We start from the raw sequence: 19,355 nt of genomic DNA on the forward strand, positions 1-19,355 counted from the left end.
CTTGTTGAGGAGCACCAACATTTCCTTGCTTGCAAAAATCATTTTCCTTTTTATTCTCTACTTTCATTATAGAGGTTTTAACATGTATTGTACACAATTCTGACAATCGTTGATACCTATAAAAGTCCTATATAAACCTACTCTTTTAGTCCCTACGCACAACTTAGAAATCTTCTTACACCTGTTCCATCTTGTCAACATCCTCTTTCATCCCTGTCTTATTCTTCTCATTACTCTCTTACTCAGATCACACTGGACCCTCCAAGGTACGTGTTTGTCTCTTACTAACATACTTTATAGGGCAGCGATAAACCGACTTACCTTACAACTAATGAGAAAACTTAGGGACCTCTTCTTTTATGAAACTTTCACAATGCTGAATCAATTTCCCCATTCTGTATCTAATTAATAGCAATTTTTTAAAAAGGAGTTTCTCCAGAGAATTGTTATTTTCTATCTATTCATCAGTCCATCCAACCAACCACTCACTCGACTACTTTTTTATTGCCTATTAGGTGCTAGGTGGTGACAAAGTCTTTCCTCCCATGAAGCTTACAGTCTCACAGTAGAGACAGATTCTACCAACAGTTTCTGACAACTCAGCCACTTCAATTACTGTAACTTAAATTCCCCTTCATTAACCTCGCCAAAAATATCTCTCTCCCATTTAAAACTTCCCAATGTCTTCAATCATCCTATCTGGTCAAGGGCTCCCCTGCCCTTCAGGTTTCTAACACCCTTCTTCAGTTTCTATTGGCTTCAGCTTGCTCATATCAATGTAATATTGCATGTCAATTTGACACCATTCCTCATCATAGATCTTCTATGTCTACTTCCTAGAACAGCCTCTCTTGCCTAAAGAAATGCCGCACCACATCCACCAAGCTGGTCAGATAAAAAACAAATAAGAAAACAGAATTATAGTACTGAAAATGTCCAGGAGTCATCCAGTCCAATCTTTCATTTTCCAAGATAAGGAAAGTAAGAACCAGAGAGGTAAGCTGCCTTGCCCAAAGTCACAAACCCAGAAAGTATCAATACCAGTGCTGAAACAAGGATCCATGTCTTTAACTCTAGTTCAAGTTCAATTTTATTTCACTATGTCACTTTTCCTTACTGTAATCTAGCTTTTCCTTCTTCTCCCATTGTGTATCTTTTTTTAACTAAAGTGTGTACTTCCAGGCACACAGTCATTTAAACAAACACACAAGTCTATATTCTTTACCCAAAGAGGACATAAGAATCACAGCATCACAAATTTTAAAGAGAAAGAACCTTAGTGATAACCTAGACCAGTAATTGTCAAAAAAAGTTAAAAATTACAAGCACAGATTTTTCAATCTATATGGCTACATAATATGTACTCTCCACACCTCACCTTTTCCCTCCCCCAGAAAATCATGGCTTTATGGAGCCATTATTTTATTCTTCATTCGTGCAGATTATGGGAAAGGGGATTAAGAACCTGTGACCTAATCTAACTTATTCGTTTGTCAGATGAGAAATCTCCAGTCCAGAAATAGGAAGGTAATCCAGCAATTTAATAGCAGTTTTAAGATAAAAAACAAAGGTTTCCTATGTTTCACATTTGCGTGTTTTACACTGCTGGTATAGGTTTCTAAAACAAAGTCTTCAGGACAGAGCTTTCCACTACACAGGAAACATAGGAACCTTACGAAGTGCCAGTTGCCCTTGGCCGATTTGGCGTCTGGAAAGAAACATGGTAGACACCTCTGATAAGTCATCCTGGCTACACAAAATGCAGGGAAGAGATGCTTTTCTGGCCTGTCTCTAAGGTAAGATTCCTTGAAAGGGAGTTGAGAACCTGATTTTAGAGCTAGGAGGGGGATCAGAAGCATCCAACACCTTCGTTTTACAGATACGTAAACCGTGGCACAGAGAGGGTAACGGACCTGGGCAAGGTCAGAGAGTGAGTCGGTGGACGAGGTAAGTCTAGAACTCCGGGCTCCCGATCCCTTAGCTGGCCGCCTCTCAAAGATGTATTCACTGCGTCCTGCTCAGAACATCTCCTCAGTAAGCTGACTACAGTCCTTAACACACGGGCTTAAACACTGACTTAACGTTAAAATCGTGGAACTTCTGACGCCCAGAGTGGGATGGGGTCCCAGAAGTTGGCCAGGCCAAAAGTCCCCATTTTGTTGAGAAAATCAAGACTCAGGGAGGGTTCTGTATCCTGGGATCTTGGACCAGATTCAGGCAAGGTGGCAAACCCTGTCACCAGGGCCTAGAAGGCCAAGAACCACAAACCCAATCCCGGCTCTTCGGGGAGCTCTAGGCCCGAAAGGGGCCGAAGACCAAGAGCCCGAGCGGTCGGGGGCCGCAGAGCCCCATCCAGCCGCCTCCACCCGCCGCACGCACCCCGGGCTCTGCAGTCCGCCGCCCGCCCCCGGCCCACCCGGCCGCCGCCTCACCTACGCCAGCCCTCCGTTTGTTGTAGTGGTGGAGGGAGGGAGAAACGCAACATACACTTCCCGCGGCCCCCACCGCCGGGGCGCTTCCGCTTCCGCCGCCCCTCGGGCACTTCCGGAGTGTTGGTATCCCGGGCTGGGTCCGCTCCCCATGCCCATGCTGGGTGTGGGGCGCGGGTGTCCAGGCCCGGCAGCCATGTTAAGCGTGGCGTTTAGGAGCGCGCTGGGGGCGCGTCCTTCATTCACGTGACAGCGGCGCCACGCCCAAAGCGTCTAGCGTCGGACGCCGGATAAATGCTCGTGATTCTGCGGTTTGTTTTTTGTTGGCTTTGGGTGAGCTTTCGGTTTTCGCGTTTCTCTTTTGTAAAGTAGCGAGCTAGGTACCAGTAGCGATATTTCCAGAATTCGTTCACCTGAAAACAGAAAATCTTTTTTTTTTGGGGGGGTGGGGCAGTTAAAGATGTCAATGTTAAATAAGCCCTTCCCTACTTTTGTGGCATTGTCTCTACACGTAATTTACAATATTTTATAGTTTCCAAAGGGTTTTCACGTCATTGTCTCATTGAAAACTCCCTGACACCGTGACGTATGGGCAGGAGTCAGTTTAACCCGTTTTTTGTTTTTTCCTTATAAAACTTATCTTCAGAGAGGATATGGACTGAAAAAAAATGCACAACCTGGAAGTTGAGAATTATGTTTTATTCAGCGCACTTGCTGAGGACTTGAGCCCGGGAGACAGCCTCTCAGATATCTCCGACGGACTGTTCTGAAGAGGTAAGGGAGGAACCAAGATATGTAGGAGATTTTGCAAAAGAAAACAAAAACAAAACGCAAAACAAAAACAGGTAGTTGAACATGAAAATATTACTGCTGATTAAAGAAAAAACAGACATGTCAAATTAGTGACTTTAGCTCTTTTTTATGTATGAGAAGATGTGAGAATCTGGGCTTATTGAAATCATTCCTTTGATATGTACCGTAAGCGTCTAGGGTCTGTAATCCTGTTTTTCTCCATCCTGACTCCCCGTAGGGTGCACCTTCAGGGACAGCTGCAGTGATTGATGGCTTGACGGCCACACCATTCTTTGCTAACTGAAATGGCAGGCAGCATTCGATGTCTACATAGGTAATTTCTCAGTGTCACACAGCTAGACAGAAACCCAGATTTTTACCCTCCAAATCCCGAGTTCTTGCCCCTAAGTACAGGTAACCCTTGAATACCTCTGGGATTAGGGGCCAAAAATTCATTTATAACTTTACAGTAGGTCCTCCGTATTGCAGTCCACATCTGCAGGTTCAACCAACCATAGAGTACTCGCTCTGTGACCTTGAGATGTCAGCTCTAAGCCTTGGGTTTGTTAGGTAAAAATGGACATCATTGTGGTACCTGCATAGCAAACCACTGCAGAATTTAGTGGCTAACACATAATTTGTTAGGATTCTGTGAGTTGACTGGGCTCAGCTGGGCAGTTCTAGATTGGGGTTTCATGCATTTGAAGTTCGATGTCAGCTGAGAATTTAGTTAACTTTGGGCTCCAATGGAGATTATATTGTAGGCACTTTAAGGTGTAAGCCCTCTAGGGGCTCATCTAGAGCTATCCACCAGAGTGCCTACACATGGTCTTCTCCCTCTGGTTTGGATCTCTCAGGGCAAATCGCTGGGTTCTGATAGGGAACACTGGGAAATAGAGCAAAAGTGAGCTGTTCCAAGCCATACAGCAGGAAGCTCAAGGACAGGACTTCATATGATCTAGCCTTGGGAGTAGAAGTTACTTCTGTCACATTTTGTTAATCAAGGAATCTCCCCAGATTCAAGGGGAGATAGGGAAGATTCCTCCTCTTAATTGAACGAGTAGCAAAGAATTTATGGCCATCTTTAATTTACCACGCTTTACCACGCTTTAATTTACCTCATTTGTTTGTTTTTGGAACTGTTTGTTCTTGGAGGGATGTATGTAGATTTTATTAGCACATGCATCAAAAAGGAAGGCTGGTAGCCCCACCAGTACAGTCTTGAGTCTGTACATGAATGATTCTTCACATGATTTCTTTTTAATTGTGGTAAAATACACATAACACAGTTTACCATTTTAACCAATTTTATGTGCACAGTGGCATTAAGTACCTCATTGGCATTAAGAATATTTACATTGTTGTGCAACTGCCCTGCCATCCACCTCCAGAATTTTTTCATCCCCCCTAATTGAAACTCTATGCCCACTAAGTAACAACCCCCACCTGCCCACCACAGCCCCTGGCAACCACCGTCCTACTCCCTGTACCTCATATAAGTGGACAATATTTGTCCCTGTTTGTTTGGCTTTTTTCACTTAGCATAATGTTTATAAGGTTCATCCATGCTGTAGCATGTGTCAGGCTTTTCTTTTTAAGGCTGAATAATATTGCATTGTATGCATGTATTATATTTTGTTCTTTCATCCATCAGCGGACATTTGGGTTGCTTCCCAAACGTCTGTTGTGAATAGACATTTGTGAATAATGCTTCAGGTAATATTAGTGTGCAGATATCTCTTCTAGATCCAGCTTTCCATTCTTTTGGATATATACCCCAAAGTGGGATTGCTAGATCACATGGTAATTTTTAATTTTTCCATAGCAGTTGCACCATTTTACAATCTCACCAACAGTGCAAGGGTTCCAATTTCTCCACCACCTTTCTCTTATTTGTGTTTTGTGAGGTAATATTTGTAATCCACTTAAAGAGTGCCTGGCACATAGCAAATATTCCACAAAGGTTAGCAGTTACTGTTTGATTCTTCAGAAGCCTCTTTTTCTTCCTTCTTCTCAGCAGTGTTTGAAGTTGCAAGGGCTGAATTCTTAGGTTGTGATATTCTTAGCATGAAGTTCACTTTCAAAAGCATCATAAATTTTCCCAAGTTACATAAGGAAATGCTGTGAAAGGATGTTGTACGTAGGTATGTGCGTAGGGAATCGAAGTTTCAAAACCAAACACAAGGTGGTAGATTAGGCATGCACACACACGCACACACACAAAAGGAAAAAAGAAAAGAAAAGGCTGCATAGGAGGCTTTTATAAACATGAGGTCGGAGTGAGCATAAAGGAACAAGGCCCTTGTTTATCATTTTTAATTTGGACCATACTGTTCAAGATCAAGGTTATGTCCCAAGAAAGTGAAAAGATTTAGAATGAAACTTCAGAAACTCAAAAAGCTTTCTTTTAAATAATTAGCCTTGGTACTTCCCTGGAGGTCGAATGGTTAAGACTCTGTGCTTCCACTGCAGGGGGCACGGGTTCCATCCCTGGTCGGAGAACCAAGATCCCGCGTGCTGCGTGGTGCAGCAGAAAAAAATAACAAATAAATAAATAGCCTTACTGTGTTTTCCCTGTCACTGCTTCTAGTGCTGATCTTTTAGCCTGATCTCTAGAGGTGTGAGAGTAAATAAGTTATTTTTTTAGAAAAAATGTTGTTTGAAATGCCAAGAGCTATTTACCATCAGCCAACGTTTACTAAGAGACTACATGGGACCTGGGAATATGTTAGACAGGGCTGCAAAGATGACTAGGAAACAGTCTCTGCTCCTAGGTAATCTGGGAGACATCATCTACAAGAACACTTGAGTGAAATTTGGGAAATCCTGGCACAGTGGAATGTCAGGATGCCCAAGCAGCACAGAAGACACTGAGTGAGTCCAGGCTCTATGCAGCTACACTTGAAATAGTAATTACAGACACCCTCTTCAGCTCACTTCTCCTTCCCCCATGAGCTTCTCTGTCACTACTTCTTAGTTGTGTCTCTGTATCATCATCCTGGCTCTAGTGTCTCTCTTGCAAATTCTTATTGTTTTGTTTTGTATTTTTTTAATCACAATGTCTCTCTACCAACCCTTTTAAATACATGATTATATTTAATCCCTATGAACTCTGTAAGTATTGCTTGTCCCATCTTACAGGTAATGTATCTCAGGTTCAGAGAGGTTAAGTATTTTGCTAAAGCTCACACAGCCAGTAAATAAAGATAATCATTGTGAAATTTTCCCTGTCTTACTTCAAAACCCATATTCCTCTTGTGCAATCTTATAATTTTACTCCAAATAACAATCTGATTAATCTTCCTAAAGCACACTGGGTAATGTGTCAATGGCTCATTTTTTCTTCAACTTTAAACCTTGAAGTATACATTTGTAACTTGTTAATCAGACTTCCAAGGCCCAGTATTCATTGGTTGCAGCCTACCATTTCAATCTCATTTTGCTTCACAAACGTCACGTCCTATGTGCACACAGGACTCACTGTTTCCCCTTACATGCCCTATGACTCTCCTGACCTTGACTAAATGAGCAAGTTGCCCCCCCATAAGTAGAAGGTGAATCAACCTCATCCAGCTGTTACAAGGAAAGAAATGGAAAGTGCTGGTGAACTGGGCCCAGCTAGGTGAGCCCAATACTGAGATGGAAACTGATCTCCCTTAAATTCCAAAAGTAGCAGGTAGAAAGCAGTTGTAGTTTTCAAAAGCTGGTTGCATTTTGAGCCTGACATGGTTCATTAATTCATTCAACAAATATTTTGGGGGCGAGGCATTGGACTAGGTGCAAGGGAACAATGATGATAAGTGGATATGTTTCTACCTGCAGTTTGGTAAATGGAGACAATCAAATAAACATCCAGGTGAATCAGTTTCTCAAACATAAACGGGGGGCTGGGCACACAGTTAAGTTTAGTTGAAGAAGGGATTAAGGAAAGGATAAATACACTCAATTTTTGCTTTTAAGCACTTCAATTGTTTAACAAAAAACCTTCACGAGTAAATGTTACAAGTCTATTCAATTAAACATAAATATGGCAAATGACAACTTTTCAAAATGCCAATAACATTTACAGTCTTAATAAAATTTTTATTCTCTTAAAATTCTAAATTTAAATCAATAATTAAAAATTTCAAGTTGGAAACATAAGATTCATCCATCATATTCTTTACTATGCTATATTTTCTTAAAATATAAATATTTTAAATTACAATTATTTGTAGACTGTTTCTTAACCCAAACTACAATATAGATGTGATTTATTCCTCATTTCTGTGCTTACGTTTAATCTTTTGGAGGTTATAAGACACTTACTTAAAAAATTCAATTCCCTGTACTGGGGGATTGCAGTTGCATATTGATGGGGGGGTGGCTAAGCCCCATGATTTCCCTTCTTCCCACCCCCAACCCTTTTCCTTTTGGCTCTTGAACTATGAGAACACCTGCCTGGGGGTGGTAGCAGCCATTATATCATCATGTAGATGGAGTCTGTATGGGAGATGATGAAACCAGCATGTAATGAAATTCATAGACTAGCAAAGGGCAGAGGTGGAGAGTAAAACTCCTGGCATTGCTTAAGTCTGGGGATACTGCGGTGCTTGAATTAAGACCCACCCTGGATCCTCCTAATCACATGAACCCACACAATTCTTGTTTGACCTAAGTTTCAGTTAGATTTCATCACTCTTAACCAGAATAGTCCTAATATATTTCCTATGCTACGTTAGCCATTAATCTCCTCTATTATCCCAGACGTTCAGAAAACGTTTGTTACCCCCAAATAGCCTTGAAAGTGCTTGAGGAATGAAGGAAGATGGGGAGAGTCTAACCTGCACCAAAGTGGTGGAGAATGAGGTGTCAGTATTAAAAGGTGAAATGAGGGGCTGCTGGAGAGCTCTGCAAAATTAGGGATACAGAGCAAGAAGGAACCATGAGAATGTAAATGCCCTGTGGTCCTCTGAATTTGGGAGGACACCAGACTGCCCATGGTTTGTGGGCCAGGATGTCAAATGATTTTGTATGGGTACGAAAGTGTATTTTCCAGAAGCTTTAGCTCTGGGTGACATTTCCTTGCCTTCTGCCAAGATAGTAAAGTGTTTCAGCTCCTGGGAGTACCATAACTTATTATGATACGAATAGGCTAAATAGTTAAGTGTTGTAGAGGCAGAAAAATAGCAGGGGATTGAGCTCTGGGCAGGCCTGAGGACAACCTCAGATTCAGAGGAGGGAAAGATGGCATCCAGAAAGGGTAGTGTCAATGCATGTTGTTTTTGCTTGACTTCTTTCATTTCTCCTGGCAGTAGTGCCTCAATATTCCTTTGGGGAACAGTTCTTTATCCTCTTCTAGTCCACGTAGCAGGGCTGTCTCACCCCTGGCTCCTGCAATGCCTTGTAAATCAGTCCATTTCAATTTCAGTAATAGTTAAGCATGCTTGTAGCACTAAAGACTGATTCAGCAGTCTTATCCCAACTAGTCTAATAAGCATCAAATCTTTTGTTTTGAGAAAGGAAAGTTCTCTTCTACTGAAGTTGTATCTCTAGAACTACCAGTGTCTACCACTGCAATGGGAACGGGATGGGGTGGTCAAAGCCTGAGAATGAAGACAACCTCGAGGAGAGCATGGATGGATCCAAAACATGGAGAGAGAAAGATTCTGGCAACAGTTTTTGAGACTCCGTATCTAGCCATGCCTGAATTCAGAGACTCCTCTGGACTTTTCAAGTACAGGTGCCATGGAAATCCTCCCTGCCTCCCCCACTTCACTTCACATCCCCCCACCCCCCTTTTTAAAAATTCAGTCACTGAGTTGGATTTTCTTTTGGGTGTTATTCTTCCAAAGAAGTTCAATATGCTACATGTAGTTTCCCCACTAGAGGGTGTAGCTCACTCACTGTACCAGGAGCAAGCCTTCAGAGAGGTAATGCCGGCAGGCAGGCATTTGTTGTTAGACCTGTTGGGACGGTGCAGGGTCCCAGCCACAGAAGTCACATTGCTGATAGGGCCCTTGTCTTAGAAGGCCTGGGAGAGCAGTCATGTTACCAAGTCCAAGCTCATACTGCTCACTGCATGACAGGCCAAAAAAATCAAGAGACGAGGTATTGGGGCAAGGAATAGCAACTTTATTTGGGAAGCCAGGAGACCTAGAAGATGGTGGACTAGTGTCCCAAAGAACCATCTTACCCGAGTTAGAATTCAGGCTGCTTTTATACAAAAAGGGGAGGGAGTGTGACTGGTTGTTGCAAACTTCTTGGTGCCAGAATCCTTTGTGCTTCCAGCTGTCCACATAGGTCAGGTCACAATGTTCCTGTAAACTTCTAACAAGCCAATGTTATTCTCTGTTCTGCAACTTTTTATTTCTATACAAATGAAAAGTCTTATACCTTTAAAGGTCAAGTTTGGAAGGCAGAGCCTTGAGAATGGGCTATCATGTACATTTCAGGTTTTTTCTTCTCTGTTACAGTCAGATGACCAAGGCAAGGAAATGGAATAGGACCAGGGTGCCAGGTGAAGACTTCATCTCAAGAACAATGAAGCTTCCTTAGTCTTAAACAGAAAAAGGTAAGGGCAGGAATGGCAGATAGATTTTGTCATCCATGCCAAATCTGATAGACACAGCATGCTTGGATTGCTATGTTGAGAAAGATTTTTGAAACCATATTCAGCTCAGTGGCGTACACTGACATTGATTATTGATATCTGGTGTGGGCATGGGGAGAAGCAGGAGGGTTGGATGTGATAGATACTTTCCATCTATGGGTAAGATGTGGCTCAGTAGGAGTACTATTGGCATTTTGGATGGGTCCCTTCTTTACTGCGTGGGACTGTCCAGTGCATTGCAGGGCCTTCATCCACTGAATGCTAGTACTACCACTCCAGTCACTGTGACAAGCAAAAATCACATCCCAACATATTTTTAAACGCCTCTTAAGAGAACAGTACTGCTCTACTTGAAAATCATTAGATTTGACTAAGAGTGACTTGACTTGGACTCGCCTGAGAATTGATCTAGAGCTTCTTAAGTTCTTCAAGACTAACAGGAAAAAGTGAGGATTTTTCTTTTAGAACTTGAGAACAGACTTGTTACCAGTAGTGGATAGGAATTGAAAATGGAGATGGGAATGAAGAGTCTCTAATAAAGGGAAGAAGATGCTTATAAGGACAGGAAGTCAGGTAGAACCTGACAGCAGGTGATTAATATGTCATCCCTCGTTGGGGAAAGGGTAGAGGGAGCCTCAGCTGTTAGGGAAGGGGTGTCCCATTAAACATCAGTGTTATTTGGGGTACCCCCATTCCACCTTAGCGTTCCATTGTCTTTAGGTGTTTCCTTAGGTCAGGAGTGTTGTCTTTATATGACAGTGTTCAGGGAGCTGCCCCCTACTTTGTACCTCTGAATCCACTGAATAATATCAGCCACATTAAATTATTTTTGGAACAAGTTAGCATATAAGCCAATGAATGAATAAATGAATAAACTATTCCCTACCCCTTAATTTAAGAGTTCAAGTATCACCTATTTTCATATTCTTTATACCCCTGTCAACGCCCCTGCAGAGAGAAGTGAGAAAAGAGGGTTTGAACAACAGGCATGGTATTGTTGCCACTTTCAAGTTTTGCATTTGTCAAAGACCACGAGGAGCACTTTAGTTGGACAAATTGGATTTATTATTCATCACCGCGAGGGAGAACACGCATGGAAGCCATAGGGTATCTCAGTAAAAGGATACTAGGAAGGATTTACTGTAGGATTTGGGATTATTAGGTTGATTTAGGGAAATTTTAAGGAAGACTGGCTTTGCCCTGGATTGGATGCTTTTAGGAAGTGAGAGTAATTCTATGATTTGGTATCTTAAAAAGTCTTATTTAGAAGGAGGGAAGAATAGCCACAGGCTAAAGTTGTAATTGGTAAAGAAGCAACAGTCACTCATATTAGCCTAGATAGGGGATGTTTGGTAGTTTGGGTAATGTTTATGTTTTGCCTGTGTTCAGGCATAATTATGGAGTAGTATTGTCTTTGTCTTGATACATCATGGTTGCAGAGCAGCTTTGTTGGATGTTCATGTTTTGTGAAATTGTTTATGATAAACAGGAGAACATCAAGGCCTAGCTGTGAGTAGAAGGCCAAACTATAGCAATGCCATGGTCAGCTCCTGGATGTCATGGGTTGCTTTTCTCTTTCTCACATTTTATTATATTTTTTTAATCATGTTTTCTTGCTCCCTCACTGGATTGTAAACTGCACAAGGGTACAGACTTATTTTGATTACCATTGAGGACCCAGAATCTAGCCAAGTCTCTCAGTTTCATAAGTCCTTAAAGAATATTTACTGAATAAATGAATGAATTGTCCAGTTAGCCTACCAGACTGTGAGTTGTTTAAACTCAGGGGTCACTTCCTACTCAGCTCTGTATTTCTAAAAACAAACACAATTCTGGTGCATCTCATTAAATATATCTTGAGTTAAAGAGGAGCTTTCCATAGGATAAGATTTATTGATTTTTTAAAAATAAGAAAATACAATGAATTCCGCTTTTTGAAGGAAAGATGATGCTTGATTCAAATCGGTTCACTCATGACGAACAAAGGAAAATCACTTCACATTCAAGATTTTTTGACCTTCTGACATTTTCCACTGTGTTGAATTGTAAGAGTGAGGTGCAAAGCTCTAAGAGAAATTGATATAAATATTTAGTGACAATTTGTATGAAATACAACCTTTCTTCCTTCTACTCTGGCTGTACTATTATAGGGATTTTAAGCAAAGACAGGTCTTGATCTGTAAACTCTTAACTTAAAAATAACCCGGAACTACAAATATTTGCCTCTCCCCTCAATACCCCCTTCACTCTGGAGACCCCTCTAATTTGTAATCATGGTGAAATATTATTAGAGCTTTTAGCAAATGTATAAACTTGTATGTGAAGTAGGGGGAAGGGAAAACAATGACTCCCTGAAGAACCATGGGAAAATCTTTTCACTTTTCTGAACCGGAATTTTCTTATTTGTAAAATCACCATAATTATGGTCATTTTGGGTACCTACTGAGATGGGCTCTTGGAGGCTCATAGTGAAAGTGCTCTATGAACTACAAACAGGGAGGATTCATATTGTGGGGCCGCAAAGAGCATAATGGTCAAGAAAAAGATAGATACCGCAGTGTGGAAAACATAAGTGAAAATATTTGTCTTCAGCAGAAATGTAATAACAACAGCAAGCCAATTACTACATTCTGTGATAAATTATAGTCAGTGGACTGCTGTTATTGCGTTTTTCTTGAAAAAGTGGTCCATTAAATAAAAAAAGTAACAGTAGCCACATAGGAAATAAAAAACATTGTTCATCTTCTGTAAATACTTCCTGTTTGACTTGGGCAAAGCAATTAACTTTGGAGTCTTTTCTTTTTATGTGTAAAAAGGGAATAATCTCATCCCTGCCTACCATGCAGTATTGGTATGGGTTTCATAGGTGCCCTGTTTAGGAAAGTACTTTCTAAACTCTAGCAGGCTGTTAATTATATACCTGTATTATTTATAGTAATAGCCTGAGAGTAATAGTATCTTCTTCTTTTTTTTTTTTCACTTTACCTGCACCTAGCACAGTGTCTGGAACTTACTAGGTGTTTATTAAAGATTCATGAAACAAATGGACAAATAATGAGAGATTGTTTTAAAAAATTCTAAGGCTCTGGCCAAATATAAGATTCTAATCAAGATAATGTGAAGTTAAGCTTGAGGGCTCTGAATTTTAGATTTCTGGAATTGTTTCTTGGTTTCTCCCCTCATGAGCTATGAGATCTTGAATAAGTCCCTAAATTCTCCAAATCTCAATTATAAAATGGGAGTTAATACCAATACCTACTTCATAGGATTGTTTTGAATATTGAATGAGATAATTCCTATGTAGCATCAAGCACAGTGCCTGACATATAATAAACATTAAATTAAAGTCAGGTGTATTTATAAGTTTTCAAAAGCTCCCCATCATGTAGTCTCTTTAATATTTTATATTTTGGTATGTATGTAATAAATATATTTTCAAAAGTCTGATCATACTGTATACATCATTTTATATCCTTACATTTTCTCGTTTTTAACTTAACATTGTATCATGATGGTTTTTAGAAAACTTAATGTGTAAGGTCTAGTGGGACTTTTTAAAAATCATATATGGCTTAAAAAGGATGAGCCTTTAAGCAAAATGTTTAGCCAGAGAGTTTTGGTGTTCTCAAGCAGATCAACCTTCTGACTGTCCCAGGATGCAGAAAGAAAGTATCAGACAGAACTTGAACTGGAACCTGAAGGATGGAGGCGCATGTGTTGTCAGTGTAAAAGTGTGCTTGAGCCCCTCATCTTATTATGTACATGCTCTGGCCTCACATTTGGAATGCCTTCATAATCTGAAAAGAAAGCAACTATAGGCTAAAGAAGATACTGTGAAAGTTGGGAACTCAAATAATTCTTATGTGTGAAATCTCTGAAACTGCTGGGCATGAGAAGCAGAATGGATTTCTCTACTGGCCTGGGACAAGAAGAAGATTCTCACGAAATAGGTGTACTAAACATCAGGGAGAGGCATGGACAAGGATGTTTAAGTGGCGGTACCACCCTGGGAAAAGGAGAAGATTTAATTTGAGAAAACTGTACTTCCCTTCAGTCCTGTTACTATCTTTGGAGATGCTAAGAACTATTTGGGAAATAAAAACCTTGGAAAATACTAAATTTCCTGCCAGTAAATTCAGAGGTCACTGGGGCATCTACATTTTTAGCATTACCATAAGCAGTGACACCTTTCCTTCTCTGTTAGGAACTGTTAATTGCAGATATACTATAAATTATTGAAACCAATCATCTATTGTTAGAATACTTACTTTTCCCTTGTATGTTACTCTTAGAACTATTATGCTAAACAGATCTGTACATTATTGTTTGACACCACCTTTAATACTTTCTGTAGCACTCACAATAGCCAAAACAATTTGAGAAAGAACAAAGTTGAAGAATCCACCTTCCTAATTTCAAAACTTACTGCAAAGCTACAGAAATCAAGACAGTGTGGTACTGGCATAAGGATAGACATATAGACCAATGGAATAGAATTTAGAGTCCAGACATAAACCCTTATGGTCAATTGATTTTCAACAATGATGTTAAGATGCTTCAGTGGGAAAGAGTAGTCTTCAACAAATGGTGTGGAGACAACTGGATATCCACATACCAAAAGTGAAGTTGAATCCTCTACCTCATACCATATACAAAAATTAACTCAAAATGGGTCAAAGAGTTAAGTGTAAGAGTTAAAATTATAAAACTCTTGGAAGAAAACACAGGAGTAAATCTCTATGACCTTGGGTTAAGCAGCGGTTTCTTAGATATGACAAAGCACAAGCAACAGATAGATAAATTGGACTTCATCAAAATTAAAATCTTTTGTGCTTCATAGGACACCATCAATAAATGAAAAGACAATGCACAGAATGGGAGAAAATATTTGCAAATCTATATCTGATTAGATACAAGTTCCTTGTATCCAAAATATATAAAGAACTCTTACAACTCAACAATAAAAAGGCAAATAATCTGATTAAAAAGTCAGCAAAGAGTTTGGATAGAAATTTATCCAGAGAAGATATACAAATGGCTAGTCGGTCCATGAAAAGATATTAAATATCATTTCTCACTAGAGAAATTCAAATTATAACCATGAGATGCCACTTCACATCCACTAAGATGGTTGTCATAAAAAAGATGGACAATAACAGATGTTGACGAGGTTGGGGAGAAATTGGAACTCTCACACATTGCTGGTGAGATTGTAAAATGTTGCAGCTGCTTTGGATAACAGTTTGACAATCCTGTGAAATGTTAGACATAGAGTTACTATATGACTCAGAAATTCCACTCCTAGATATATACCCAAGAGAATGAAAAGATATGTCCACACAAAACCTTGTAGATGAATATTCACAGAAATATTATTTATAATAGCCAAAAAGTATATACAACCCAATGTCCATTAATGGACAAACGGATAAAAACAATGTGGTATAGCCATACAATGGAATATTACTCAGCCATAAAAAGCTTAAATAACTGATACATTGTACAACGTGGATGAACCTTGATAACCTTATGCTGAAGGAAAGAAGTTGGAAACAAAAAACCACATATTGTATGATTCCATTTATATTGATTGTCTAGAATAGGCAAATCCATAAAGGCAGAAAGTAAACTGGTGATTCCCAGGTACTGGGGGGATGGTAGAATGGATACAGGTTTATTTTTGATGAAAATTATTCTGAAGTTAGATAGTGTTGATCGTTTCACAACTCTGTGAATATATTAAAACCTGGATTATATACTTCAACAGAGTAATATTCATCCTGCTTTTAAACTAAAACCCTAAGGATAAATTCTTAGCACTGAGAAGTTACTTTTCATTTCCCTGAAACCTTGGGATCCTAGGAAAATGGGTAGACAGTAAGTTTGAAGAAAGGATGGAAGTGAAGAGCTAGTAATAAATTTGGGAGAAGGGGTAGCAGTCATCTGTACAGTTTCTCTTCCCTCTAAGGAATGTCAGTGTGTTCCATGGAATTATCATGAGCACTCCCTTGGAAGCCTATAAGGTGAAGTTTTGAGATTGTCTGGAAGATAGTGTAGTACTGGCTGAAGATGACTATGATATAGGTTTTATGGTCTGAGTGAAGGAAAGACTTGGTAAATATGGAAGGAGAACTAGGGGCTAGGTATGAAAGCATGTTGATGGTAAGATGACAACTATTCCAGTCTGTCCGACACTGTCCTGTTTTAGCACTCAAATTTTTGCATCCCAGGAAAACCCTCAGTCTCAGGCAAACTGGGACAGTTGGTCCTCTAGTTAGAAGCAACATAACAAGGACACTGATGGTCTCCTATGTGACAGGTGTTATGCTAGGCTCCCTTTATGCATTATCTTTTTCAGTTCTCACGGCCAACCTCTCAGGTAATTACTGAGGTTAATTATCTGTCCTAGATCATAGTTTGAATAGAAGAGCTGAAATTCCAATTCAGGTCAATAAGGATCAGTCTTCACTCTTAACCACACTGTCAATTCTGAGAGATTGAGTCCATACAACAAGTGATAAAACTTCAAAAAAAGATAACTTATAAAGGGTTAAGTTTAAAAGTGCTTTTTATACCCATTATTACTTTCATTCTCCCCAAGAACTCATTCATTCATTCAATAAGTACTTACAGTGCTTATGAAGTACTAGACATAGTGCTAAGTACTATGAATAAGTCAAAAACCTGCCTTCTGACTTCATGGAGCTTAAAATTAGGAAATAAAGAAATAGAAAAAAGGGGACTTCCCTGGTGGCGCAGTGGTTAAGAATCCTCCTGCCAATGCAGGGGACACGGGTTTGAGCCCTGGTCTGGGAGGATCCCACATGCTGCAGAGCAACTAAGCCCGTGCGCCCCAACTACTGAGCCTGCGCTCTAGAGTCCGTGAGCCACAACTACTGAAGCCCACACACCACAGCTACTGAAGCCTGCGTGCCTAGAGCCCATGCTCCGCAACAAAAGAAGCCACTGCAACGAGAAGCCTGCGCACCACAACAGAGAGTAGCCCCCGCTCTCTGCAACTAGAGAAAGCCTGTGTGCAGCAACGAAGACCCAAAAAGCAGCCAAAAATTAATTAATTTAAAAAAGAAATAGAAAATAAAGTGCGAGTTATAAGAATTATGAAGGAAACAGAAGCATATTAACGTGGAAAATGTCAGAGATAAATCTGTGCTAGGTAGAATGGTCAGGGAAGGCATCTGTGAGGAAGAGATATATAGGCTGAAACTTAAATGAAGAGGAAGAACTAGCCCTATGAAAATCATAGGGAAAACATTCTTATGTTTGTCCAAAGGTCCTGGAGCAGGAAAGAGCTTTGTACATTTGAAAATATTAGGAAAGAAGAGTCAGTGTGGTCAGAGCATATTTAGCAAGTGAAGCAGTAAATATAATCTCATATTTGTAAATAAGAACTCAAGGTTTGGAGGAGTTATGAGATTTCCCAGTATCACTTAACCACAAGGGCAGGACTCAACCCAAGATCTTCTGACTAAGTACTGAGACTTGTTGCTTTAATTGTTATCTTGAAAAGGGCGATTTGTCTGACAGCTATGATTTTCAAACATTTTAGGAACAAAACCTTTTTCACATAAAACCTCATATTGAAACTTAATGTTCAACACTGATAGAGGGAGGCTTCTCTGCTAGAGTTGTAGGTGAGACTCAAAATCTCACTTTAGTCCCTGTTACCCCACGCCCCTTGGATTCACCCAGCAGAACTGAAACTCCAATGACGCTGTTTTCAGTTTAGAGGATCACATCTTAAGGAGTTCACACACATTTTCCAAAATATGTAGAAGTGTTATCAGTCAGCTACACATTAGATTCTCAAAAGAGGGTTCTGTTTGGGGATTTTGGTTTTCACTTACATGTTCGCAAAGCAGTACACGCAGGAGTTAGAATATGTAACATTGTTAGAAGCACATAATGGGTTGACTCTTATGGAGCATATATGTTTCCGTTGTATAGCCTTCTTTTGATAATGATGGCACGAAATGTCCTAAAACAAAACTCATAGGTCAGACTCTCTACCCAGCATGATCTCTTAATGACTTCTAATATAAGTTCTCGGGTGTTTTGTGCAGAGAGGAGATAATGATCAAATATGTCTTCTTTTAGACTTCAAACATGAAAACTCTTAAATTCAGCAGTCAGAGTCTTTGGAATTTTCTCTGTGAAAGGCAGCTGAGGCTATTCAGCCCTAATCCTTGACTATTTTGTATCTGTAACTTCTTAGAAGGGAAGTAGATTATTCTGGGAAGTGGCAATAATGACTATAAACATTGTCCAGGTGCCTCTGGAGTCATTTTAGTTCATCAAAATCCACCCTCCTTTAACTCTTGTGCCTGGATTGGGCTACCCTGTGTGGTCCCACTCTGGCACTGGCTATAGTTCAGTCTTTTGAGGATTAGGAAGCTGGAATAGTGAGGGAAGAAGCTACCAGGTTCAGATTTTACCAGTTATCTCCCCCATTTTATCCTGATTTCTTCAATATTACCAGAGTTGGAGTAAGCTGGTCTTAGAGGAACTTGAGTGACAGAATAATTTGTCTGTAGGCAACAGGGAGACTTGGAAAGTTCATGAGAACTGTGTAATGAGCAGATTAGGAATGAGCTGCCACAATTCCCTACTCCATAGGTTCAGATCACAGTCTATCCATATATCCAGTTTTTTAGCCTACTGCCCTGTGTACAAAACTTCAATGGCTCCCATTACGTACAGTAATGTTTCTCAGATTTCAGTTACTTGGTTCACGATTCCTTCTGAATTCATATGCCATTTTTCTTTAATTGGCTGCCTTTTTAAACTTGACTAGTCACCTTAGATTGGTCCTAAGCATGAATATTCATGATATCTTGAATTTGAAGTTGTACTTATATTTTTTCTAACACACATTTTAAAAAGCTATAATTATTGCAGTAAAAGATATTCATTGGCATATTAACTACAATCATCACTAATACTATAAGAAGGTACTCAAATCACTCTTTGGGAAATACTGTTTTTGTCTCTTACCTCGTCTTTTAATGATTAAGCCCATATGGTTTGTTTGGGAAGGATTTACCGAAGAATTGATTCTTTAGTGTGTTCCTAAAGAATGAAAATGACTTCTAAAATTGGATATAAGTATAGAAAGAAGGATAATTTAATTAGAGGGAATTACAGTACAAAGACAAATGGGAATAGCAAGGATCCCAAAATGGTTTAAGTTAGCTAGAACCTAAAGTGAGAAAAGGGGAGTTCTCCTTTTAGGGACAAAGAGGCTGGGTCAAGGAGGATATGCAAAAAGTTTACGCTAAGGGTAGTAGGAGTCCTGCTTTAAGGAGGGTGGTGTCTCAATCAGATTTGAATTTTAGTAGGCCCATCCTTATGATTGTGGAGAAGATTACCGTAGGGATTGATAGACTTTTCCTATTAAGATCCAGGTAGTAGATATTGTCCAATTAAAAGCCGTACTACACTCTCTGTTGCTCAGCTTTGTTGTTGAAAGCAGCCAGAGACAGTATGTAAACAAAAGAGTGTGCCCGTGTTCCAATAAAATTCTA

General features: G+C 39.9%; 2 protein-coding genes across 14 annotated transcripts in view; one reads left to right on the forward strand and one right to left on the reverse strand.

Annotated features, from left to right (window-relative positions):
* Positions 1 to 2,545, reverse strand: part of FBXO38 (F-box protein 38) — a 52,425-nt gene extending 49,880 nt beyond the window's left edge. For 8 of the 9 annotated variants that reach the window (XM_027081676.1, XM_027081675.1, XM_027081672.1 and 5 more), the window contains exon 1: positions 2,433 to 2,545. The gene's annotated coding sequence lies outside the window, so the exon portion shown is untranslated. Of the gene's footprint in view, positions 1 to 1,913; positions 2,251 to 2,432 lie in introns of those variants that run through there. The other variant, XM_027081668.1, reaches the window with a different exon arrangement.
* Positions 2,546 to 2,717: 172 nt separating this feature from the next.
* LOC113606889 (serine protease inhibitor Kazal-type 10-like) overlaps positions 2,718 to 19,355 on the forward strand; it is a 90,286-nt gene continuing 73,648 nt past the window's right edge. For 4 of the 5 annotated variants that reach the window (XM_027081681.1, XM_027081679.1, XM_027081677.1 and 1 more), the window contains exons 1-3: positions 2,718 to 2,762; positions 3,076 to 3,203; positions 9,677 to 9,774. The gene's annotated coding sequence lies outside the window, so the exon portion shown is untranslated. Of the gene's footprint in view, positions 2,763 to 3,075; positions 3,204 to 9,655; positions 9,775 to 19,355 lie in introns of all 5 variants that reach the window. The other variant, XM_027081678.1, reaches the window with a different exon arrangement.

Source organism: Aethalodelphis obliquidens, unplaced genomic scaffold, assembly GCF_003676395.1.
Source record: "Aethalodelphis obliquidens isolate GAN/ISIS:26980383/991018 unplaced genomic scaffold, ASM367639v1 scaffold45, whole genome shotgun sequence".
Taxonomy (NCBI): Eukaryota; Metazoa; Chordata; class Mammalia; order Artiodactyla; family Delphinidae; genus Aethalodelphis; species Aethalodelphis obliquidens.